A 27,038-nucleotide genomic window follows, 5' to 3' on the forward strand; every position below is an offset into this window, starting at 1 on the left:
GCTGGGCAACAGTTAACTGGTTTCCCCAGTAATCATGCCAGTCAGGTGAATGCTTACTGGCTAACTGTTTACATTTCTAATGTCTGCACAGACACGCTCTGCCTTGGACGGTGCTGGCCCTGCGCTGACTGGTGCCCTGCAAGCTGCACTTCCTGGCTTGCTTTTCTGGCACATCAAGGGCTTCCATGTGTCCTTCTGTTAGGGTTGCCAACTATCTAATTGGGACTGACCTTTCTCCAGGATCCCACTTATTCCATCTTCTCTCTGTCACTCGTGCTTTCCCCCCATCCTTGCTTACTTTCACCAAGCAGGGGCAGGAGGTGGGAATGAGGGGTTGGGCTCTGAAAAGGAGTTTGAGTTGCAGGGGAGCGATTATGAGTTGTTGGAGTTTGTGTGGTCGTTAGGCTGGGAGTTGGGGTAGGAATTCAGGCTCTGGAAGAGTTTGGATTGAGCTCTGGAAGGGAGAGGGGATACTGGAGGGGCATGGCTCTGGGCTGGGGCAGGAGTTGGGAATGCACCCATGTGCAGATTCTGGGCTGGGGGGCTTAGTGCTTACCTCAGGCAACTCCTGAAAGTCATCCGCATACCTTTTTCAAGGGGCTCCCGGCAAGTGCTGCTGCCCTCAGGAACACCCCCTGCAACTCCCATTGGCTACAGTTTCCAGCCAGCGGGAGTTCCAGAGTTGGCACTTGGGGCGAGGACAGCATGCAGAGACCCCCTCCAGCCCAAGGGTTACAGGGACTGTGCTGCCTGTTTGCAAATCTGGGAGCAGCATGGAGCGACTGGGAAAGCAGGCAGGAAGTCTGCCTTAGCCCCACTCTGCTGCTGGCAATGGTAACTGGGGGCCTTCAGACCCTTTAAAATTGCCTGGGCCCCTGGGCAATTCCCCGCACCTCCAACCTTTTCTCCCTCCTGTCAGCAGGCCTGATTCCAAGACGATAATAAGTTTAATGATGAATTGAGTTTCTCTTGTGGTTGATGTTCATCCAAATACACTGATCGACAAATCAGATAACAAGGATGGTTCGTTACGTGCTAGTAATTCATACAGCAATCTGTGACTCCATACATCTCCACTGATGTGTGACATCCTCACTTTCTCATCCTGAGAGCTGCGTCAAATCAGCCTGCCATGAATCCTGAGCTCTAATTATTGAAGGTGGAAGATGCACTTCCTTTCATCACTTGAAAGAAATTAAAATCTCTCAGCTGCATTAACTTTGGATCACATGTAAGGTACAACATATGCAACCATCTTAAGGCAAAATTTCTTTTTGATCTGTACATCACACTGCATTAACTGTGTACCAACAGTGAATCTGTAGGTACAAGCAGCAGTTTTGTGGGAGATTTTTAGCAATAAAAAGTGTAATATAACTAAAAAGCATGAGCATTCCTGGTTACATTTTTGAAGCTCTTTTCACTACAACTTTTGGATTCTCTCCTCCCTCCCCCAAACACACTCCTTTCCCACCCTCCCAATAAATGTGCATGGAAGCTTTTCGCATTGTATTGAAAAAGAAGGCACCCAATGGCATGTGTTTAGGATTTAAGATTTTTTCAGAGCAATCCATCAGTAGTTTGCTACTAAACTAGGAGAAGTTATCTGGAATGGTCACATGGGTCTGCCCTGGAGCTGTTACCAGCAGTGTGTCTTAAACTTTTTAAGACAGAGGAACACCAAACAATACTTTTTTTTAGAAGGAACACCAAAGATTTTTTTGTTGGGGGGGAGGGAACAGGTCAGGGGGAAAGTTATTGAGGGGGGAAAAAAAGGTCAGGGGAAAGTATTGTTTGTTTGTTTTTTTTTCTCAATAAAAGGTAGCCTGCCCCTTTAGGGGTGGCCATTTTGAATTCTGTTCTCTGCGGCACACCTCTGACTGCCTTGCGGCACACTGGTGTGCCGTGGAACACAGTTTAAGAAACACTGTTACCAGTGTTCCCTGTAAGCTAAGCACTTTGGCGGTCACCCAGGAGAGAGTCAAAGTACTGTCCAGCCAATTAGCAGAGCACCCAGAGCTGGCAGCATGTGTTTCTACTAATGGTGCACAGCAGCACATGCTGTGGTGAACATAACAAAATTTATTCCGTGTGGGGAAAAAATGAGAACATTGTCTGTTAAATATTTTCACTAATGATTTGGATAATGGGGCAGAGAGTCCACTTTTAAAAGCTCATCGTTCCTGAAGAAATTCTGCACCAAAGAATTGAATTCTGCATATTTTCAAATTCTGCAAATTGTATTTGTCAATGTAACACAATATAATCACACCAATTTCTATTATTTTGGTCATTTATTTCACAATAGCAGTCAGCAAGTATGTCTGTAACAACACAGACAACAGAAAAGATTCAGAATTTTTTTTTGACTCATTGCTTACTGGGCATGTTAATACAGAACTCTGAATAATTTATTTAACATTTAAGCTACAATACAGAACCATATTCCTGAACCGTGCAGAAGCTGTGCAAAGACATGGGGTAGTAAGGGATAATGGCGGAGCTGAAGGAGAAGAAAGCAATAGCTGGAGAGACTCCTGGGTGTGAACTTGAGGGTTGGTTGGGTATGTCTGGAGAAAGTACAGAACGGGGCTTTTTTGGGGGAGAGGAGGAAGGACTGTTAGGGAACCTCCCCCATGCAGACCCTGGCTACTTATAGCCTCTCCCATTCAGCCAGGCACATCTGCCCCGTCCCCATGTGTTCCTCCACCCCCACTCAGACACCTACCCCCATCCATGTGTCCTTCCACATCCGCACCCCCGGTATCTCTGTGCCCCACTCATCTCCCTCCCCCTCCCCCTTGTAATAGCAGCACACTCCTGCTATGGCCCTGTACCTCCACTCCTCCCATTGACTCCTGTCCCAGTCTGTCCTCCCCCTGCTAGCCCTTATGAGCCCCTATCTGACCTCTCAGCGTCTTATGCTATCTGTCTCCCCATAGCTAATCTCCTAACCTGGCCCAACAGGTTCTGTGAAGTAGGTAGGCTGTTTTTCTTCCATGGCTGACTGGGATGTGCTTCTCCAGCCTAGCACCACAGCACCTTCTGGTGGGAAAATGGCAGAATTGAAGCAACATTCTTGCAAAAAAATTAGAAATGTTTCATTAATTATGCGCATGTGCTTTGGTGCAGAATTCCTCCCCTCCCCCAGGGGTATCTTGTAAGTGACACTGAACTGGGAGGGGTAAATCTAGGTTGCCTGTTAGCTGGTGGCTGGCTGACCCCCTCCAGCAAACTATCAAATGTCATGCACTTCAGGTCTCCCTCCCTCTTCTTCCTCTCTCCCCCCCCCCCCCCCCCAGGATCTTCCTGCTTGCTGTGCAAAGTGTGTGTATGTGGGGGAAGGTCTGATGTCAGAATCTCACTCCTCTTGTACCCTGTCTCTGCAGAGCAGGGGTGGAGGGTAGGGTGGAATGGGGGATAGGAGAGACACCAGAGGGCTCAGGAGTGGGATTGAGAGAGTTTGCTGTCAGCTGCTTCTGCATCTGAACAAGCAGCCTTCAGATTGCTAAGTGCCAATCTACTTAAAGGGGGGAGGGAATGTGTTTAAAGGGGCAAGTGTGTGTGTGTGTGTGTTTCTTTCACATTCACCTCCCAACACATATGTACTATTGTCATTATTACTTTATACTTCGAGTATAAAGTACTATGGAAGGCAGGATTAGAGTTCAAAAGGACTGTGACATTGGATAATTGGTCTGAAATTGGTAAGATGAAAATCAATTATGGCGAATGCAAAGTACTACACTTTAAGAAGGAAAAAATTAAATGTACTATTACAGAATGGGGAATAATTGTAGTACTGCTGAACAGGATCAGGGAATAATTGTGGGTTGCAAGTTGAATGTGTGCCAACAACATGATGCATTTGCCAAAAGGCTTAATACTTTAGGGTGTTTTAAGAGGAGTGCCCTATCTAAGGCGGGGGTGTGTGTGTGTGTGTGTGTGTGTGTGTGTGTGTGTGTGTGTGTAATTGCTCCTCTTTATTTGGCACTAGTGAGGTCTTTACTGGAGTATTGTATCCATTTTTTGGTACCAAACTCTTAAGAAGAATGCACACAAACTGGAGAAAGTCTTAAGAAAGAACACCAAATGATAAATGGCTTAAAAAATCTGATCTGTGACAAAGTTTAAAAAACGAACAAAAAAAACAAACTGGCATGTTTAGTCTTGATAATTGAAGACTGTTAACAGCCCTTAACTTTATTTGAACATTATTATACAAAGGACAGTGGTTGGTTGTTCTCCATATCCACTGAAGGTAGGGAAAGAAGTAATCTGTTTAGTCTCCAGCAAAGTACATTTAGGCTAAACATTAAGAAAAACATTTTATGTGTAGTTAACTGGAATAGGCTTCCAAGGAAGACTGTTGAACCCCCATCATTGCATGTTTTTAAGAACAGGGTTAGACAAGCACCTGACAGGGATGATCTAGTTTTATTTGGTCCCATCTCAGCACATGAGTTGAACCTGATGACTTTTGGAAATCCCTTCCAGTCTTTTATTTCTAAGATTCTATATCTAAAATGACTGTATTTCATAATTTTGGACTTATGAGATAAGCCTAGTATACAGAATTGCAATGTACTTGATGGCATATCTAGAGTGTCCTGCAAGGACACCCAAGGTATTTTTTCATAGTTAAATGTTTCTAACCAAGAGCAAGTGGAGAAAAGCCATTCCACTAACACTTCATAAGACCTAAGTTTTCAGTATATATCTTTCCCTTCTTCCTTACTAACTGCTTCAAAGTCCAATGCTGGTATCCTGTAGGGATGTGAAAGAGTAACCATTTATACAATTAACCAATGAGCTTGGGCTAATTGGTTAATGTGCTTGGTTACATGTAGGCTCCATCACCACCACCACGCTGCCGCCTCTGTTTCAGAGGCAGTAGTGTGGGGGAGTGAGGGGTAGGTGGAGCCTGTGCCTATAGGGAGCTGACTGCCTTCCCTCCCCCTGTATAACTCTGTAACTGCTGAAACTTTCAGCCGTTACAAATTTAACAAACACATTTTAACATTCCTAGCGTCCAGCAGACAATATTACCTTATCTTTTTCCAGTTTCATGAAGCAGTGCTTTTACAACTGTCTCTGTCCCAATCTGATAAGAATCCCTCCCTCCCCTATTCTGCTAACATAAATAGACTTTACAATTAGTACTGGAAAAATAAGCTTGTCTGGTGGGGAAAGTGAGGGGGGTAATCTGGGTTCTTTATATAATAGCCCTTATTCCTCTAATATGTTATATTATATTCTTTAGGATGAAATAGGAGCAGACGTTCACTTTCTCAGCCAGTCACCAGTTTCATTAGTATTTATACAATACCAAATCTATTTGTGGAGCTCTACAAACATATGATAATGTCCCATCCTGAAGAGTTGATAGTTTTAGAGGACAATGTCACAGGACTGTGGAACTTATTGTCATAGCTGTTGGTAGATAGCAAAGAATGGTAACATAGAATTGAATAAGATCTAACATTGTTTTCAGTGCAAAAGCTAAGTAGTCTTGGAAATAGAGTGAATCCAGAAACCACAAATATTCAAACAGTCCTACTTGCTGCACTCCTCTGTGTGTTGTGAGATGCAGTGGTTGAGCTTTAGACATGAGCTCCTAACTTTCAAGGATGAACAATGTGAAACAAGAAAATATGCACTGTTTTTTAGCCTGCAGAAGCATTCCACTTGCTCTAAAAACACTATATATTACTCAAGATGCAGTTTGGTAACAGAGAGGGAAGGAGCTTGAAAGTTAAAGCAAAAACCAACCTTTTATATGGATGCAATTTTTGAAGGGAGGGGGAGAAGACGCATCTACTTTGAAAAGGTGGCATTTAAACCATATAGTCGAAGGGCCGGGCCAGTCTTACAGAAAACTACTGAATGGTTGGACTCTTGTTGGATTTCAAGAAGATGGCCCTGCTACTGAAGCTTTTAACTGCTAGGTTTTAGTGCCACTTAATTTTTAACTTAATTCTAGAGTTGCCATACCGGACATCTAAGATCAGTTCCATCACTTTCCCTTTAAAAAACAAACAAACAAAAACGTTTTCTCTCTTCTCTCCCCCCCCCCATTCTTTCTTTTTCCTCAACACATTTTTTTCTGGCATGGTGTGGTGGTGTGTGTTTGTTTGTTTGTTTGTTTTGTTCGGTATTTTTTGGGAAACCATTTGGCAACCCTACTTAATTTATGCAGAAACAATGGCAAGAATCTTGCTTTAAACTTATTTAATTTAAAATGATTTATATATGAAATAGTTATGCTACCCTCTAATATTTGCAATGGCACCATTATCCTCCACTCTGATAGTCTACTTCTGTACCCAGTGAAGTTTGACTATAGAACTGTGAAAATGTTTCTGTTTCATATGGAAAAGGTCATAAACCCTTGAGCAGCACAGATTTATCATGTTCATTCCAAACCATGCAAAATCAAGTAGCTTTATTTTATTTGGAGTTTAAGACCAAAACCACCAAAATAGCTTGTTTTTCATTTAGAGTATGTCTACAGAGCAACATTATTTCGAAATAACTGCCTGCTGTGTAGACGCAGACTACATTATTTCAAAACAATGCTAGTTATTCCAAAATAATGTCAAACTACTGTCAAGCTGGATGTCTTTTTACTCCGACTCCTGTAACCCTCATTGTACAAGCAGTAAGGGAAGTCACAGGGAGGGAGCTCTATTTCAAAATAAGTGCTGTGGGGATGCTCCCAATTTCAAAATAAGCTATTCTGAAATAAGCTACACAATTGACGTAGCCCAATATGCGTAGCTTATTTCGAGTTAAGCCCTGCTGTGTAGACGCACCCTTAGAGTGGATTCGCAACCAGGGAGGAGAAACCCATGAATTCCTTTGAGGAGCTTCTTTATCACACATCAGTCAGTTGCAGATGTTATAGCCTCAGTTTGAGACAAGTTTGAAATATACCCTATAAAGCACTGAATAATGGCAAGGTTACTTGGTTACAAACATTTCTTTTTTGTCAATCTGTTTATTTTCCGGTTGAAACTTTTATCTGTAGAGTTTGCTTTGCTTTGTCTGAAATGGCAACACCCAAGAATACTGTACATGAGAATTATGGAAATATGGTGTTACTAAGCATCTGTTATGTTCCAGTTACTGTTTATTAATTGACTGTTTTACACCTGCTTTAATTATATAATTCAATAGCATTGCTGTCTTGTGTGTGGAGTTCTAATTCATTATGAATGTGGTCGATTGAATTATATGAGAGCGAGAACTGGGAATAACAGAAGTATTTGCTAAAGGGCTTGTTCCTGTGGGGTTTCTAAATCTTCTCAATTTTCATTCAGTTTAACAGGAGCGTTCTATGTACCTCCCAAGTGTACTTAGGTTCTGGCTTTAAATACGCAATTTACTCAAATTAGTATTTTTGCTATTTCAGGAGAACTGAATAGTTATGGAATTGGAATGTGTGAGCTATAGTAATGAGGTTTATTTGTCTAGTTCACACAGTGAAACTAAGATGACTGTATCTTGCATTTAAACATCTTTCTTCCCTCTCTTCCCCCCGCCTCCTTTTTAATTTTTACAGAGTATCCAGCCTATCAAAATGGGGTTTGTGCCAAGTGAAAATACTAGAACTGTTCCAGGGCATGCAGTACTTTAACTCTGCAGCTGTCACAGCAATCCACTGGAGTCAAATTTCAAGTATAATTCCATATAATTACACCAAACATGCGACGGATGGCCTGAAAGTGAACTTTTTCTCAAATTCTGGATGTCTTTGTATAGAGGGGAATGCTATTTTAATTGTAGAAGATCTGGAACTTGTACTCGCTGAATTTCCTGATGCTGTGCACTAGTAGTACAGTATTCTGTATTCTAAGCTTTAATTTCCATAGTTCATTTATTTTTTAATATGTACAGATCCATTCTATTCCAAACAATTCTTGGTACTTTAAATAAAGTTACATAAGGAAAATTCACTGACTTTGTTATTTTTCCCATTGTCTCCTTAACAAAGCACTTTTTCCCCCTATGATTAGTGTTGTAATATGTTACCTATCAGCAGGGTGGAGTATCCATCTTGTCTGACTCATCAAACACTGTGTCATTCCCCCCCCCCCCCACCCGCCCCGTCTGCTTAACCAAAACTGATCAAAAGAAAAACTTATAAAAGGCAATGCAAAGTTAGAGGGAGGCACACCTAAATCCCTCCATCATGGTGACTGATTTAAGGAAACTCTCTTAGCCTCATTTGCATCAAAGATGGGACTGAGAGGCATATACATTAACATACAGAATGGAGAACAGATTTCAAAGCAAGGACTGCACAGACCTCTGGGACCAGAAAAGCCAGAAAGCACTGCATGGTGGGAAATCTCTGCTGCACACAACCGGTTCAGTTGTCATCAGATAAATTCTAGTAATAAATCTTCTATTGGTATGCAAAATACTGAAGCTGCCTAATTGCATTATGAGCTCCCTCAAAGGAACACCACCCAAAGGCAGGAATGATCCGTTCTTATTGTCTAGTCAGAATAAAACAAATTTGGTATGGTCTCTTAAATCATCAGATTGCCCATAAGCAAATCCAGCGCTCTCCCTTGATCAAGTGTCCTTTTTCTACAAAAATCCCTTCCTGTATTCAAGTTGGATTCCTGGATCCAACATCTGCATCGGTTCCATTGGAACTTCATCTGCTCCTGGCTGATCATGCGAGGGGCTCTGCTCTGCCCTTCCATTACTACCTCTGGGGAACCCCAACTTGTTTCAAACTTCATGGTGTGATGAGATCATCTCTTCCCCTGCCAGCACCCCTCCTGCTCCTTCTAAGTATAGTCTTGTGATCCTGACTTGTGTGATCAGTTAGTTTGCTAAACCTGACTTTTGTCATCAAGTTTGTTAGGTTAAATATTATAACTTGTTTATTTGACTCCCCTTGTATGGTTAGTACCTGGAAATAAATAACTTTCATGGTTAAGCTGCAAAAGTGACAAGGAGTCCTGTGGCACCTTATAGACTAACTGAAGTGTAGGAGCATAAGCTTTCGTGGGCAAAGACCCACTTCGTCAGATGCATCTGATGCATCTGACAAAGTGGGTCTTTGCCCACGAAAGCTTATGCTCCTACACTTCAGTTAGTCTATAAGGTGCCACAGGACTCCTCGTCACTTTTGCAGATTCAGACTAACACAGCTACCCCTCTGATGGTTAAGCTGGTTGTCCTCTCCCCTCTCTCTCTCTCATTCATATGTGGGTGTTTGACTTACTCATTTGCTCAGCAACAATGTTTCTTGTACCCAAGCTAAAGATCCCTGCAGTGCACATACATCCTGTGGGGTTTGTTTATCAAGTGGGTTATTACCAAAATAATTGTAATGTGAAAGTGGGGATAGGGATGTACTGAACTTGAGCATATGAGAGTGGCAGCTTGAAAGTGCTGTTCAAGCTAGCTTTCTGAGTCCAAAGGCACATTAGCAGGTCAACTTGGGAGTGCTGATTAATCTGTTCCTAGTTTGACCATTGGTACATTATATTGGAGTCATTTTAACTTTTTTGCACTTCTTCCTGCCCAGGTTTAAAATAATGCTGTCTTTTTGTGAAACACCTTGGGCTCAGCAGTTACATGATGATTGTCACCTGTAAAGTTAATGTTCTAGCCAAACTAAGTGATAAACTCCCATCTGCCAATAATCTCTTGCCTGGTTTTGAAATATTGGTCTCAAGAAATAGGTGCTTTGTACTCAGAGCAAGTCTCTTCTAATTCACTTAGTATAAGCCCATGTCATAAAGTGGCTGCAACCTCTGACAGAGGACCATTTTTAGTTTTGTTGTGTTTTTTTAAGTAGCAAGATGCCTAGAGCTTACAAGTTATCAAATAAAAATGCAATTCAGAACTGTAACACACAAATAAGCAGCAGATCCCTCCCAGCATGCAACAGACAGCAGACATTCATCACCCAACTGAAATCCTCTCCCTCCCAGTCTGCAAAAAAAGCGCACTATTCTAGCTGCCTATACCTCCTGCACTCACTGTCCAAAAATACGGGCTTTGAAGCATGCTCTGAAGATTAATGTGAGAATTGCAAAATTTGGGGGGGAGGCACTGTTGTGTAAAAAAACTCGTTCTTTCTTCAAACAAAGGGAATTTCAGTTGGGGAACATTTTAACTTGATTGGGCAGCCACTAATGGATCTAAAAGTAACTATATTATTACAAAGCAGTTTTAAAAACCTACTTGAGAGAGAAGCTTCTGAACTTGGTTTCATTTACAAGTTTGACCCCTGGAATCGAGGTCTGAACACAGACCTGAACTGGATGGGCTGCTACATTCCATATCCTAATGACATAAAAAGCTAAGCACTGGGTATTTAGACTCCACTCTATTAGCCTTATTTAGGATGGACACTCTAATTGACAATTTTTCCTCAATTTTTTCCCCTTCTCTTTCCCTCCCTATCCCCTCTCTTTCTCTAGATATTTGTACCCTGGTCCCCTTAACCCACTTCTTCAGATAAATGGATTTGTGTCCAGGAAAGCTCATGATACCATCTAAATTTTTTTGTTAGTCTCTACGGTACTATGGGCCTATTGTTTTTTGAGTTATTTCAGTTACAGACTAACACAGCTACCTCTCTGAGACTTCAGTTCACTAATTACATTTGTGGCAAGATCACATAAAAAGAGGCGGTTTCTTCCTCTAACTTACTAAATGTTTAAAGAAAAGTTCCTAGATTATGAACATGAATGTTTATTAAGCTCTCAGTACACTCCAGTTATCCTCTGTCAGGAACATTCTTCACATAAAAACATAGAACTTCTCAGGTATCTTCAGGTGAGCAACTAGAAAATGATGCTCTTAAAATTAATGGACTTTAAATATTTTGGTCACGACCACCAGCTATCCGTCTTGTAAGTGTTTTGAAATAAAGAAGCTATGAAAAAGAAACTTTGTAGTTACTCCTCTTTTAATTGAACAGGGGAGAAGTTTAGTAGAAATAATGAAGCATACCACTTTGAACACTACAAACTACAATTCATACGAAGGGCATGTGGCCTCTTTCCTGCATCAAGCCAGAGTAAAAAAGCTCGACAAAGGTGCTTTGTGGGGCATGCAAACTTGCTTCTCTTTGTCTTCCCAGTGTTGTGCTGTGTGCCACTCCTGTGGCCTAGAATTGTAGCCATGGTGCCAGCTATCTTATTCTCAGCCTCTAGCTGAGGTTGGGTAGTATAGCTGCATAATTCAGGTTTTGCTAGTTATTAGATTGTGTACAGTAGCCGGTAAGGGAGACGTTAATCCTTGAGGATTGTTCAGACATCTTCATTATCTGTCTTAACATAAAATAGATAGGTGGGGTATTTTTCTTTATAAATAATAGTCTAGGAAAACCTCAATTCTATTTAATTTCCCCTGCCTCCCCACATTTTTAATAAAAAATTCCTCTATTTCCCAGTAAGATGTATTACCCACTGATTCTATGAAAGCGCAATTTAGTAAAAGTTTTGAGTGTTCCCCGTGACTTAAGTAAAATTGAGCTTTACATACATTTTTAGACTTGCTTATGGTGAGACATCACCAAATTATGTAAAAGATAGTGTTTAGAAGCTGTATAAAATCAGCTACTAAAACAATGGATGAAAATTCATTGTTACTAACTCTCATGATTGCATTGCCAATCTCACAATAGTTTATACTATCTTAAAATGCCAGTTCTTGTACAATTAAAAACCTGAACTTTGATTAAAAAAACTATAAGTTTCTACCTTCTCATGGTGAGGGGCCCTATGTAAATCATAGTTTCTCGTTAGAAAATGCATAACTCTGCAAATAGCAAAGTACTGAATTTCATGGAGTCTGCGTTGAATGGATTTTACAAGTAATGTTGGTCAATTTCAAGGATGTAATGAATTTTACAAGTAACCTTTACAAGTAAATTTTACAAGTCATTTGTCCTAAACTGACTAAATTGAGGTGTAAAATTCATTTTGTCCTTGAAATTGACTAGCTAAGGTTTTTTTTTTTTTTTTAATTTTGTATTAAAGACTTTTGGTAAACATTTTCTTCTAAAGAAGAAAATATAAGGTAAATATAAGAGGGCATTTTCATGATTTCTATGCCCTCTTTGAAATTATGACATACAAAGAGCCTTACTTAGGGTTGTGAAGAAGAGCTGGAATGTAAACCCTAAACAAGACAGCAAATAAAGACACTCAAATTTATTAACTGTAAAGATGTTCCTGATTTTAAAACAAAATCATCATTTTTCTTTGCCAGATTCATGATTTTTTGAATAGTTGGTATTGACTATGATGAAATTGAGATACTTGTGTGATAGCAAATAAGTAATTCAAGTGAAGCAAATGTGGAGATACAGGAAGCAAACAGGGGAGATAAATATAAATTCTTCCTTAGAACGAAAGTTACAACATATTTTTGAGCACATGAATATACTATGTGTGCCTAAGACAGTATCCCCATATATATAATTTTTTTGCTGCTGCACAATGACCTTTTTAAACTGCCTGCAGGGACAGAAACTCTTGGGCAATGGTTATCTGTTATAATTCCCAACTAGTCCCTTGTTGCTCACCCCACACTCTACCCACCTGGTTTTGATCTGCTCTTTCATCAGTGGTCCCTGTTGACCAGTTCTGGACCAAACAAGGTCTCCACGGAGACAGCCAATATCTTTGGGGCCTTTGTGCAGCTGTGGCACAACACAGACGATGACTCGCATTGTTGATAAATGCCTACCGACTAGGTTCAGTGGTGGTCTAGAAGAACATCATCACATCATTAAAGTTGCTATCGCTTGACTAGACGACTATGCACATGCTAAATAAAATAATAGGGAGTTTGTGAAGATTCATTCACTGAAGGTTTTGAAGTGCTTTGATGTTCCTGATTGAAAGACATCTTGTAAAGGCAAACTACTTACAATAATTAACCTTTGATTAATCCTGCCGCACCTTAGGGACTAACAAAAATGTAGATGGTATCATGAGCTTTCGTGGGCACAACCTACTTCTTCCAAAAGCTCATGATACCATCTACATTTTTTGTTAGTCTCTAAGATGCTGCAGGACTATTTGTTGTTTTTTAAATTTTTTGAGTTACAGACTAACACTACTCTGAAATAAACAACCATGTGATTTCCCTTCTCAAAAGCATTTCCATATAAAGAAAATACTGTTCTTTTTTGGTGGGGGTTGATTTTCAGAGGTGCAGAGAAAAACGAACTACTATTTGCTCTCTCCAGTCTCGGCATTTATTCCTACCCTTTGTTTCCTGTCTTTTAAGTGGATTACCTGGCAATGTTTTCATGATCATTTAACAATCCTTCAGTTGTTTTAATGACCAGCCTTTTGTTATAAAAAACAAGTAGTTCTGTAGCACCTTAGAGACTAACAAATATATATAGTTTCATGAGCTTTTGTGGGCAAAACCCACTTCTTCAGATGAGCAGAGGAAAAAAAGGGAAACCTCACAATTTATAACAGAAAAATAAGTGAAGGTGGAAATAACCATGAATTGTAGTACCAGTTCTACTGAGGCTGATTTAGTGGGCTGGAAGTGTCCCATACTTACCTTCTGATGGCAATTGGGTTTTGAATATAACTCCTCCTCTAGTTCATGTCTTTGTTGAAGACATGAGAAATAGTGTCAAATTTGCATATGAAGGCCAATTCCACAGTTTCTCTTTGTAGTTGGTTTTTGAAATTCTTTTGTAGAAGAATGGCTACTTTTAAATCCATTAATGAGTGCCCAGGTAGGTTAAAATATGCTCCTACAGGTTTTTGTTTATTACCATTTCTAATATCTGACTTGTGTCCATTTAACCTTTGTTGTTAAGACTGTCCAGTTTGGCCAATATACATGGCAGGGGGCTTTGCTGGCACTTGATGGCATATCTCACATTAGGGGATGTGCAGTTGTATGAGCCTTTGATGTTGTTAGGTCCTGTGATGGTATTGCTTGTATAGATGTGTGGACAAAATTGGCAACAGTGTTTATTGCAGAGGTAGGTTCCTGGGGCAGTATGTCTGAGGTGTGATGTGTGATTGATAGAAAGAATTTGTTTTAGGTTGGGGGGTTGTCGGTAGGCGAGGATTGGCCTGTCTCCCAAGATCTGTGAGAGGGAGGGATCATTTTTCAGGATAGGTTGTAGATTGTTAATGATGCGCTAAAGGGGTTTAAACTGGGGGGCTGGAGGTGATTAGTTGTGTTCAGTTATATTCCTTGTTGGGCCTGTTGTAAAGAAGCAGATTCCTGAGTACTTGTCTGGCTCTGTCAATCTGTTTCTCCACTTCCCCAGGTTGGTTATTTAAGTTTTAAGAATACCTGATAAAGATCCTCTAGGTATTTGTGTCTGTCTGTGGGATTGGAGCAAATCCGGTCATATCTTAAGGCTTGGCTGTAAACAGTCAATCATGTGGTGTGTCCTGGATGGAAGTTAGAGGCATGTAGGTAAGTGTGATGGTCTGGTATAAGGTGGTGATAATGTGGCCATCATTTAATTGTACTGTAGTGTCAAGAAAGTGGAACTCTTGTGTGGATTGGTCCAGGCTAAATTTGTTGGTGGGGTGCTCATCTGAGGAATTGGGTTTTGCCCACAAAAGCTCATGATACTATTGTGACGTAGTGGGGGGGTACCTTGCTGGTTGCTATGCTGGGCAGTGGGTTGTGAGTGACCTCCACTGGCTGCTGTCTGCAGCACAGCCCAGCAGGGCAGGGGATGAGTCATTATGCAAGGGGGCTTCGAACCTGTCTGACGAGTTCTTTCCCACGGAGCGGAACAATGGGAAGAAGGGGAGTGGAGCCCTGGCTGGGGGGCAGGGCTGGAAGTGTGTGAGTTAGTTTCTGTCTGGGAGCATGGAGGAGACAGCCTAGGGAAAGGGGCTGGAATTTAGGGGCCCAGTCTCCCCCATCTCAAGAGGGGCTGAGGCATCCTAGGCCTGCCCTGGAACCAGGTTACATCTGTGCTGTGCTGTATCCTGGAGAAGCAATAAACACCCTTTATTCTACTGGCTGGTGGAGTCTGTCTGTCTGCCATTACGGGGGTTCAGGTGACGGGAAAACCCCAACGTGTCGTCACAACTATATATATATATATATATATATATATAGGTGCTACAGGACTTCTTGTTGTTTCTCTGTCCCAAAGACAAAGCCGGGAGCAGCACAAGCTCTGTTGCAGCTAAGAGCTGCATCTGGGGCAAAATAATGTGCTTTACGCAGATCTCAATTACAAAATTCAGGGTTTCAAACTTTACGGGGTAGACACACCTATCATACTTAAATAGCGCCCCTGCTACTGCTGGTTGAGAAGACCCAGTTGACCAAAGCTCAGGCATCCTCTGCGGCATTCCTGGTAGACATTCCCATCCTGAACATCTGCAGAGCTGTGACATCGTCTTCTGTTCGCACATTCATGGTGCATTAAGCCATCACTCAACAAGCCAGAGACAACGCTGTGTTGGGCATAGTTGTTTTTTAATCTACATATCTGTGAACTCCGGCCCACTTCCCTTCATCCTGCTTGGGAGTCACCTGATATGGAGCTGAATAAGCACTCGAAGAAGAAAAGATATTTATCTTCTTTGAGTGCTTGCTCATGTCCATTTCATGTAGGTGTATGTGCACAGTGTGCACATAATCGGAAATTTTTCCCTTAGTAGCACCCGTTGGTCCAACAGGGGAGCCCCCTGGAATGTTGCCAACATACTGACCTATATATACCCCTCCTGGCCCTCCATCCCCTTGGTTCCTTCTTACCATCTGTGATGATCCTTGGAACGTGCTCTTGCTCTTAATTGGTAAGCGCCCTTCAGCAGTTAACTTGTCCTTTGTCCTTAAGTTCCTTTGTTCCTGTGCCAGTTGCTCAGTTTGACTTTATCTGTTCCTGATTAGTTGCTAAGTGCTGTTTTCTTAGTGATAAGTACTGTGGTTAGTCTTAAGGGCCTGTGCGGATCCTTGCTCTGTGCAGCCGGCGTGTGCAGCAGGGTATGCCCAGCCTCCAGGGCTTCAAGCCCTGTGAACGGTGCCAGCAGTCTATGCCTGCACTTGGTGACCTGCACTTGGCCTGTCTGAAGTGCCTGGGAGAGGCTCACTGGGCCTTGGTATCCATCACCTCGGACCACTGAGTCCTGGAAATGGTGGGAAGGGGATATTCTATCCCCTTCTGCTCTTCCCCTCCTTCCCATCCCCCTACCCCACCCCTCTCACAAGCTGCTCTTGCAGGAAGAGGTGCTCCAGCTCCTTTCCTTAGGGGGCACAGAGCCTGTTCCCCTGGGGGTAGTAGGCAGGGGATTCTAGTCCCCTATTCCCGTTACTTCCTGGTCCCCAAGGCCAAGGGTGGGTTCCACCCCATCCTGGATTTGTGGGGTCTCAACTGCTGCATCATCAATAAAAAATTCAAGATGGTGACTCTGGCATCCATAATCCCATCACTAGCCCCCGGAGATTGGTACATTGTCCTAGATTTGAAAAACGCATATTTTCACATCTTCATTCTGCCTCACCACCGAAGGTTCCTTTGCTTCACGATGGGCAGGGACCACTTTCAGTTTACAGCCCTCCCCTTTGGGCTGTCCACTGCACCCAGGGTCTTAACAAAGAGCATGGTGGTCATAGCCGCTGCACTCAGAAAACGGGGAGTCCAGGTGTTCCCGTACCTAGATGATTGGCTCCTGTGGGGCTGCTCTGCCGACCAGGTGTGAGCCCACATCACCCTGGTCCAAAACCTCTTTCTGGAATTGGGCCTGCTGCTGAACGTGCCCAAGTCGACTGTGGTGCCTTCCACAGTCATGGAGTTCATGGGCACCAACCTAGATGCAACAACGGACAAAGCCTCCCTCCCCAGATCACGCTTTGTGGTGATCGATTCGGCGGTTTGAGACATACAGAGGTTCCTGCTGACAACAGCCAGGACTTGCATACACCTCTTGGGCCTAATGGCTGTGTGCACTTACATGGTACAGCACTCCAGACTCCGCATGAGTCCGCTGCAGATGTGGTTGGCTCAGGTCCACAACCCCGCCTTTCATGCATGGGACAGAGTGGTGACAGTTCCTCCCGACATCCTCCACTCTCTGGACTGGTGGACCCAACTAGGAGAGGATCTGTGCTGGAGTACCATTCTCCAGGCCATTCTCAACCCTGCGGCCAGTGATGGATGCGTCAGACACCGATTGGGGTGCCCACCTCGAGGACCTGCGGACACAAGGTATGTGGACTCAGGGCAATCTATCCCTGCACATCAATGTCAGGGAGCTGTGAGTGGTTCACCTCACATGTCTGGCCTTCCTTCCTCGACTCGGGGGAGCTCGGTCCTTATCCTCTCCGACAACAAGTCGGCAGTCGCATACATCAACAGACAGGGTGGGGCCCACTCTCCTCACCTGTGTCAGGAAGCCCTTCACCTGTGGGATCTCTGCATCGGAGCAGATATTCACCTGGTTGCCTCCTACTTCCAGGGTTCCCAGAACATCCTGGCCAATCACCTGAGCAAGTCATTCTCTGCCCAAGGGGCGATGGGGCCCTAGATATCTTCCATGGGTGGGGGTTTCCCCATCTGGACCTGTTTGCGATGCTTCAGAATAGAAAGTGCTTAGAGTTCTGCTCCCTCATGGACCTGGGCAGTGGTTCCCGAGGAGAAGAGCTCCTAACACCTTGGCCCAGGGCTCTGCTGTATGTTTCCCCCGTTCTCGCTGATTCACCGAGTACTCCTCTGGGTGCAGGAGTTCAGGGTGTCCCTGATCCTTATCACGCGGGCATGGCCCAGGCAGCATTGGTTCTCCACCCTCCTGAATCTATTGTGCGACAAGCTGGTGGTGATCCCGTTAGTCCCTGACGTAATCACGCAGGACTTTGGGAGACTTCGCCACCACAATCTGTGATCCCTGTACCTGATGGGGTGGAGGCTCCATGGTTAACAATGGGGGAGCTGCTGTGCTCAGCACATGTGCAGGAAGTATTATTGGGGAGTAGGAAGCTGTCCGCTAGGGCAACTTATTTGGCCAAATGGGAATGGTTCCACTGTTGGGCCACCCAAAGAGGGGCAAGTCCTGACCTACCTAATCCTAGATTAACTTTTGGACCTTAGGCTTCAGGGACTATCCTCCTCGCTTAAGGTGCACCTGGTGGCTATTTCTGCCTTTCTCCCATGGGTTGGGGGAAAAACGGTCTTTGCTGTCCCGATGGCAAACAAGTCCCTGAAAGGCCTGGACAGGCTTTACCTGCACGTTCGGCTGCCTGTCCCATAGTGGGATCTTAATTTGGTCCTGACCAAATTTATGGAGTCACTGGCAATGTGTTCATTGCTCCACCTGTCCTACAAGGTGTCCCTGCTGGTGGCCATCATGTCAGCTAGATGGGTTAGAACTAAGGGCCCTCAACACGGATCTTCCGTATTCAGTTTTCTTTAAGACAAGGTTAGGTTATGTCCCCCCCCCAAGCCTTCCTGCCTAAGGTGGTGTCAAAATTTCACGTGTCTCACGACATCTTCTTGCCTGTCTTCTACCCCAAGCCGCATGCCTCAAGTTATACACTCTGGATGTTAGGAGGGCTTTAGCTTTTTATTTGGAAAGGAGAAAGACATTTCGCAAATGGCCTCAGCTTTTTATCGCCATTGCGAAGCGGCTGAAGGGTTAGGCAGTCTCAGCACAGAGGATTTCCTCATGGATCACAGCCTGTATCAGGGAGTGCTATGGGCTGGCCAGAGTTTCAGCCCCTCCCCTTACGGCTCACTCTACTAGAGCTCAGGCCTCCTCTGCAGCTCATGTGACCCAGGTGCCCATCCTGGACATCTTCAGGGCTGCCGCGTGGTCTTCAGTTCATACCTTTGCCAACCATTATGCTCTGGTGCACCAGGCAAGGGAGGATGCTGCCCTGGGTAAGGCTATTCCGATCCCTCCTCCTAGGGGTGCTGCTTTGGAGTCACCTACATGGAATGGACATGAGCAAGCACTCGAAGAAGAAAGAATGGTTACTTCCCTTGTAACTTGTTCTTCGAGATGTGTTGCTCATGTCCATTCCAAATCCCTCCCACTTCCCCTTCTTCGGAGTAGTCCGATAAGAAGGAACTAAGGGGGTAGAGGGCCAGCAGGGGTATATATTGGCCAGTATACCAGCACTACTCCAGGAGGCTCCCCTGCTGGCCCAACGGGTGCTGCTAAGGGAAAAATTTCTGACGATGCATGCACACTGCACACAAGCACCTATGTGGAATGGACATGAGCAACATATCTCGAAGAACAACAGTTACCAGGGAAGTAACCGTTCTTTTGCATAACTGGTACTCTTTGAGATGTGTTGCTCATGTCCGTTCCATGACCTACCTGCCTTCCTCACTGTTGAGTTTCCCGCAAGAGAGAACTGAGGATGGGGGGAGCCTGCAGAGCCCCTTATACCATGCCATATGAGTGCCACTCCAGGGGCCACCAGAGTGAAAAATTTCCAGCACTAGTGCATGGGACGAACACACACAGCTAATATGGAATGAACCTGAGCAACACATCCCAAAGAATGCCAGTTACAGAGAAAGGTCTTTTTTAATATAAATAATTCATAATGTATCTTATTTTAAAACTAATCATAATTAACTCTTCTCTGTAATTAGATGTAGTAATTGGAATTTTTAAAGCTCCTTTTATGACACTGCAGTTTCATTTTAACAGCAGAAAATAAATATTTTAATGAAAACTTTGCTTACATGAAAAATTGCTCCTAGGTGGAGACTGTAGGTGTCAATTTTCTTCCCAGAATAAATATTTAATAGATGAGTTAAAAAGCCCAGAAATAAGGATTTTTTTTAAATGGGAAGCACTTTAACATTAACAATTGTAGCTGTAATTTTAAAATGCATAATGTGCTGTAGGGTATGTTTAGAAAGAGGGGAAATAAAAATAGCTAGGATCCCATTATTGATAGCAATTTAGGGCTAACCTCTGTCCTTATATGTGTATGCTGCTCTCACTGACGTTAATAGTATGTTTCTGAGGTCAGAGCTTCGGACTAAAACAAAGTCTTAAATAGTTGTTTGAATTCATTGGCTGTCTCTTGGGTCTTATTGTTTGGCATGCAACTTCTAAGATTTGGGGAGATGGTAACTAGTACAAATCCAGTTCAGTAATGAGCAAAAGTGTGAAATGCATCTGATGGTGTCTCAGTCTTGTTCCACAGGGATGTTTATCAGTATGGTTGATGCCCTCGTTTGCAGCCTCAGAGGAGCCAAAGGATTTACTTAGGGCTTATCTCCACTTACCTGGAGATTAATTCCCCAGGGTCTGATGTAGCAAATCTAATAAGGACCTGCTAAATCAACTGCCGATGACACCTCCATTGACTCCGGTACTCAACCAAGAGCAAGTAGAAAGGGAAGTCAATGGGAGAGTTTCTTCCATCGATTTCCTGCTTTGGGGATGCTGCAAACATTCAACTTAAGGTACGTCAATTCCAGCTGCGCTATTCACGTAACTGAAGTTGCGTATCTTAGATTGACTTTCTCCCGTAGTGTCACAGAGGATGAGCTACCTTAAAGATACTCCCTGTATGTCAGAGTTCGGGGGAGAGTTTTCACTAGCAATAAGTACAATTAGCTAAAATTGTCGAGAAAAGAAGAATCTATTGATGTTCCTGCAGGAGGCTGCAGAGTACATGTTGAGTGGGGACAGGGTTAGGGTTAGGGTTACTTTGCTCACAACAAATAATTTCTGGAGAATGAAAATTTCCTATTTTTTCTGCTTTGAGCATGGAGGACTTCCTAGAACATGTCACCCCATGAGAGCCTGCAAAGCACTGCAGAATAGAGCTTTCCTCTGGCATCACTTTCATGGGTTAATTCAGTCACTTCTAAGAGAGTGTCTCTATATTAAAAAAAAAAAGAAGAAGAAGAGAGAAGCCTGAAGACAAGACACACAGCTTGTATATCAGCTGACATGCCTGACAAGCTCTCCAGAATTAATCTGTCTGGGTGCTGCAGTGCTGAGTTTAATTATGGAAAGGCTGCATCTGTGTTCAAAGCAATTGAGAGAAAGAAGAAAGTAAAACGTCTGTTTGATTAACTGCTTTTAGCCTGATGGAGAAAGGCAGATGGTTACTAGATATATTTTTTTTAATGGATCACAGAGCCATATTCTGTGAGTAAATTAAAGCTATAGGGTCAGAATACACCTTTGAAGATTCATGTTTGCAGCTCTCATTGACTCCAGTAGGAGTTATGTGCGGGTATCCTGGGGAAGATCCAGGCTCCGAAGCTGAGATACATTGTGTTCAAAATGCAATTTGGAAATGAAAGTTAAAAGACAAGTGATATTTTACAGTTTTGGTAGAACTGTTCATGGTGGATTATTCACAGTTCAGGAAGCCTCTTCCATGAATCATTTGTTAGAAGTACAGAGAGAAATGTTTCTTCTCTTTACTGATATAGACATGACCGTTCCCCTGCCTCTCCCACCAAACGTTTGTAATATTTCAGTCCTTACCATATAAACATGGAAAACCTCATAAAAGCTAGCCTCAGTTTATTTGCCTTGCGGATTGGTTCCCATGGCCATTTAAGTGCCTGATATGGTTGCAATTGGGTTCTGAAGCATGATTTTTTATATGGTTCAATAAAATGAATAGGTCATGGTAGAGATAAACATTTAGAATACAGGAAGAAATCATATTCAGATAGACACTTTCTTCTCAGGTCCCAGTCCTTGTAATACATATAATTAAGTGCATGTCTGTTTGCAGGATCAAGGCCTTCGTGTGTATTTAGTGTGTGTTGCTAGGTCACGTGGGGTGCTACTTCTGCAACAGGAAAAAAGGTACAGTAGTAAAGATCCAAAGTCCAGGTCAGCAGACTGGATCTATAAGGCTAAAAATAGTGTCAACAGTCCCCCATGAACTCTGAAACCCAGCAGGGGGTAGAGGGTGGTCTCAGAGCCCATGTGGAATCAGCTGACCTCCTGTTTATAGCCCTTTCGTGTGAGTTGGGGTCAGTTGACTCAGGCTTTGATACTCTGCCCTTTGTGCAATTTTTGTTTTTGCAGTATAGCTGTTGTACCTTTGGGCCCCAATTCAACTATGAACTTTAGTCTTAAAGTTACATGAAGGCTTGTAAGTAGTTCTGTTGATTTCAGTGGGACTACTCATCTGCTTACAGCTTCTGAATCTGGGCCTTTAGGTGAGCCCATAATATACAATTCTAAGAAGAGTAGTATAATAAATGAACACAAACATTAAAATACTACAACCTAGATGTCTAAAAATGACAGTTTCTAATATTCAGTTTATACGTAAACCCACAAAATGAATATGCACAAATCACTGCACTTACCAAAAATATGTTTACTCCATTGAATTGTAAGTAGGAACATTAATATTTGCTGCAGCCAGAACATTTTCCTGTTGAAAAATGGCATTTACTTACTCTCATGGACAGAGTTAAAATGAGATTGAAACAGTTATGCAGTAGCACAAACCAGTGTAAAAAATAACAATCAAATCAATAGTATTAAAGGATCTGGGATGATGTAGCACTCTGTACCTAATGCAAATACTAAGCAAAGTCATGAAATATACACAGGTTAAATAATTATGACAGGTTACATACCTTGGCTTACTTCCCAATTCATAACCAAATGACTTGTTTTTCAAGTGTGAGGAAACAGATTGCATGTCAGATAACTTCCATTTTGCCACAGTTGATCACTTAATCGTAGGTCTCAATAGGGGCACTTCAGTTTGAAAAAGGAGTAATGTTTTATGGTGCAGCATGCTGCCCTTCATGACCCTTTCCCCCTATGCCAACACAGGCTTTGGGCAGTGTCTTTGGCCAGGGCTTGGATTGGATTGACCCTTGCAGTCTGGCATAATAACACTTCTCTCCAGGTGCTATTTTGTTCTCAAGATTCTCAGCTTTCATTAATTAAAAAAAAAAAAAAAAAAAAGAGAGCGAGAGAGTGCCCTTGTCTATATTAAAATCTTAAATGCGTATATTTATGTTGATCAGAAGTGTGAAAAAGCACACTCCTAACCAACATAGTTACTTGGCCAGAACCTCCTGTGCAAATGCAGCTATACCTACATAAAGGTGTGCCTTCTGCTGGTGTATGCTGCATTTACAGTACACCGACAGTACACAGTAGTGCCATGCACTCTGTAGTGCGGACATAGCATATATCCTGGTTGTGAGGAAAATCTAAAAAAAAGATGGCGCGTATGTTTATTGATTGCAGAGATGTTTGAGCGTCTGCAGAGGCCCTGGAGCAATAAGTCTGAGAGATGCGACTACCCCATTCCTCTGAGGGAGGTGTGAACTGTTATAAGAGGAAGGATTGTCTGTTGCTTATAAGCACAAGACTAGGTGGTGTGACATCTGGGTTCTAGTCTCAGATCGTCTACCTCAATGACCACGGACAAACCAATATTTAAGCTATGACTCTGGAGTAGCTTGCAAGACTGAGCCCTGATTTGTTTAACCCTGAATCTCTCTGCTAAGAGCACACTGCAACTCTCTTTTTCTTATTTATTATAAAACCATGCAAAGTTAGACATCTGTTCACGCACGTTGCTGCTATAATTGGTACGTTCACATTTTGTTTAGGAAGACATAAGAAAAAATAAAATGTGCATTAAACCTAGTCGCATGGGGATCCTTTCACAACTGTTTCCACTGGCTAGATGACGGTGATAATTCTACCAGCACCTGGACATGTGGTAAGTGCAGGGCATGCTTTGGTCTTTTCCTACCGTTAGCTAGCTGCATAATGGTAAACTCATCCTCCTGGATGTGCTATGTCAGTCTGTCATTATTGTTTAAATGTTGGTGTTAACTCTGTCATTATCCATTTTAAGATAGAAGGAGAATCATAGATCTGCACAATTTACTGAGAGTAACAACTCTTGATAACAGAAAAGGATGTTGGGCGATACCATTGGTCTCGTCTCGCCTTCCTCCCCTACTCAAGAAGCCAGCTCTAAGGAGCCCAGGATGCTCCATAATATTGAAGTGACATTGGGGAGGACCTGAGCTGAGAGAGCTGCATGGTCATATTTTGGACCCCTGTGCTATCTACAGTGAGTGACCTGTAATTTTGGTAACTCAGTGGGGGAGGGGGAGTTGGCAGAGTAGCACATCCTAGCCCCTCCCAACCCTGAATCCTGCTGGGGGCAAGTCGCTTAGGTAAGTGAGGCTGTCTTTAAAACAGAGTTCATAGTATTTCTCTACCTCCCAGGGAAGATGAACACATTAACATGGGGCTCAACAGGCGGCCTGCAGGTGAGAGTCAAAACAAAAAAGTAGTCAATATAATGGTCTTCTGTTGATATGCATTTTAGTGGTTAAATTCCTGGATTGTCGTTGCTCATTAAAAGTGCTGTCATATGGGTGGAAATTGGGCAAATATTGCATTTTATTAATATCAGCAGAACTGACTTAAACGGGGCCTGTAGTCTTGCTTTAATCTTTGTATCCATACCTGTCGGTGTGAAAAACTCTTTGCATATATATTTGCATGTATATGCAACCACACTTAAGTTGCAGCCCTCAGCATGTGCTGTGAGTATCACTGTGGCCCCCGAGGCTTCCAAAGTTGAGTAGCCCTGTCCTAGCGTGTTAACCATAAGCCAAAATGTGTATCAAATAAACACGTTTTAAAATAAACAAAGTTCAATAACATGAATTCATGTTTTAAATATACAGTTATAAAGCTGATGGAACCAGGTCATCAGCAGGAGGGACTGAACTGCTATTTTAGGAGCTAAAGCCAACTTCTTCTTAGCTAAGGCTGTAGAACAGACATTATGTTCCCTTTCTCACAGGTCTCAGTGTCTCTAGGTTATGCAGTTTTTTTTAAACCAAAAAATTAATCCCTCTTTCCTATTGACACAGTCTACAAAAATAGCAAGGGTTAAAAGTGCATAATTTCATCTAGACACCAAGGAGTCTCTTTTTTACTTGTACTTGTTTGTGTGGGCAGCCAAGCAAATAGCATGACAGCCTGTATAATTAAGACATTTTCAGTACATAACACTTTTTTTTTTTTTTAGCTGGTGTGGTGAAAAGGACATTTGATTCAGGAATTGGGCTAAGCATTTATTTCTCAGATGACAGGAAAGTTGACAGTTTGTTACATCTTTAATCTTTAAAATGTTGCACCTGCATAGGAAGAAATGATTGTCTCTCACTACCAGCATACCTCCCTTTCAGAGCACAGAGTTTGAAAACAGAAAAGTGCAAAAGCTTTCCTTAAAATATTATTGTCATGTAACCCTTCTGCCAGATGGCACCAGCAGCAACCAGGGTCAGGTTCAATATCTAGGGGTTCTTCATCCATCCATCCAATGCAGAACTGGCTTGAGCCCCCACTCAGTAACCTGGGAAATTCACACACGCCCCTGGGTGCCTCTGGGAGGCAATGCTTCCCCAACTTGCAAGCACAGAGTCTGAGTGTGGAAAAGAAACTTTTAATAAATAGGGAGGGAAGTAACGTGGCATTAATTTGGGACACACCAAAAACAAAGTTCGTAACCAAAACCACAATAAATGTCCTAGCTCAGGTAGGTTGGGCAATGTCCTTTTCCTCTCAGGCTTTCAAGTCCAGTAATGTAAATGTTCCCTTCATATGCCTTCATATGCCCAACCCGTCTCTGCACCCCACTCACAGTTACTGCCCTTGGTCAGGGCAGACCAGAGTTCAGAGGTGATCTGGGAGGGGGAGGTAGGAGCCATCTCACCCACTTTGCTGGTCACACATCATTCACCTGGTTGCTGCTTTCCGGGGCAGCTCTGCTGGCCATTCAATCCCCCAATTGCCGCCTCTTTGCTGGCTTCTCCTCACACTTCTCCATTGGTCCCCCCTCGCTGCCGCTGCTCTGCTGGCTGCTCCTCCTGCCTCTCCGTCACCAGCCTGCTGGGTGCTCATCACATCTTCCGCTGGCTTGCGGTGGATTTGGCCCTGGGCCAGACCTAGTGAGCTCAGATCTTTGTGATTTCAGCTCTTAACCCAAAGCACAAATCAGCCCAAGATTCCAGCATCCGCTGGAGTGAATTTACATACAAAAGAGACTCCTTATGGAGCCTTTCTTTAACTCTATCATTGAAAGAGTGGGGAGAAACAGGTTGAACTAGTCTTATAGCCCATGCCTGGAGGCAGTCAGCCTTCTGACTCACTTCCCTCCCCAGCTTAATCTATAGGTATGCTAACCATACAACCCAGAAAATCCGGGACAGTCCCGAATTTCAGTCTTCTGTCCCAGTGCCCTGTAAAACATTGAAAATGTCCCGGAAATAGCAGTGCAGCTAGAAGTGGCTGCAAGCTGCTCTTTCTCTTTCCCCTCCTGCTCCCTTTTGCGGGGGAACACCTGGATCATCTTAGCTTTAAAGGCAGAGATGCGTGGGAGGGCACCAGCTGAGCTGATCCCAGTTTGTGCAGAGTGCTGGCTCTGCCTTTTAAAATTGAGTAAGAGCCACGTGGCTTCTTAGACTTAAGACAGAACCCACACTGTGCACAAACTGGGATCAGCTGATTCCCAGCTCAGCTGGCACCCTCCCACGTGGCTCTGCCTTTTAAATCTAAGACGACCCACGTGGCTCTTACTAAGTTTAAAGGGCAGAGCAGCAGTCGGACTGGGAATCAGCTGATTCCCAGCTCCATTTCCTGCTGTGCTGCCGCTCTGCATTTTAAACTTAGCAAGAGCCATAAGGGTTGTCTTAGATTTAAAAGGCAGAGCTGGCCGAGATACTTCTGCCCCCTCTCCACTGGCCAGATTCCTACCAGCATGCTGCTCCTGCTCCCTCTCCCCTGGCCAGACCTTCTACCAACACCCTGCCCCCTGGCCCAAGACCAGACCCCCACCAGCACCCTGCCCCCACCTCTTGGCCAGACCTCTATCCAGTACTCTGTTCCCTGGCCAGACATCATCCAGCACCCTAGCCCCAGGCTAGACACCCAGCAGGACCTTGCTGTTGCTCCCTGGCCAGATCCCCACCAGCATCCTACCCCTGCCTCCTAGCCAGACTCCCACCAGGACCCTGCCACTGCCCCTCGGCCAGACACCTACCTCCAGCTTGC

The 27,038-nt window shown here is 43.4% G+C and overlaps 2 long non-coding RNA genes across 3 annotated transcripts in view; one reads left to right on the plus strand and one right to left on the minus strand.

Annotated features, from left to right (window-relative positions):
• LOC142831052 (uncharacterized) overlaps positions 1-7,954 on the plus strand; it is a 17,995-nt gene extending 10,041 nt beyond the window's left edge. Inside the window, exon 3 of the long non-coding RNA XR_012906660.2 lies at positions 7,565-7,954. This is a non-coding gene — a long non-coding RNA (uncharacterized LOC142831052). The remainder of the gene's footprint in view (positions 1-7,564) is intronic.
• A 3,193-nt stretch (positions 7,955-11,147) lies between these two features.
• Positions 11,148-26,374, minus strand: LOC142831050 (uncharacterized). 2 transcript variants are annotated; one of them, XR_012906657.2, is made up of 4 exons: positions 25,729-26,374; positions 22,301-22,368; positions 12,582-12,749; positions 11,148-11,302 (listed from the first exon to the last, which is right to left on the minus strand). It is a non-coding gene; the product is annotated as an uncharacterized LOC142831050 (long non-coding RNA). The 2 variants fall into 2 exon arrangements; XR_012906656.2 differs by having other exon boundaries at positions 11,148-11,306.
• Positions 26,375-27,038: the final 664 nt, after the last annotated feature.

The sequence above is a fragment of the Pelodiscus sinensis genome, chromosome 12 (genome assembly GCF_052426305.1).
Source record: "Pelodiscus sinensis isolate ZL-2025 chromosome 12, ASM5242630v1, whole genome shotgun sequence".
NCBI lineage: Eukaryota > Metazoa > Chordata > Testudines > Trionychidae > Pelodiscus > Pelodiscus sinensis.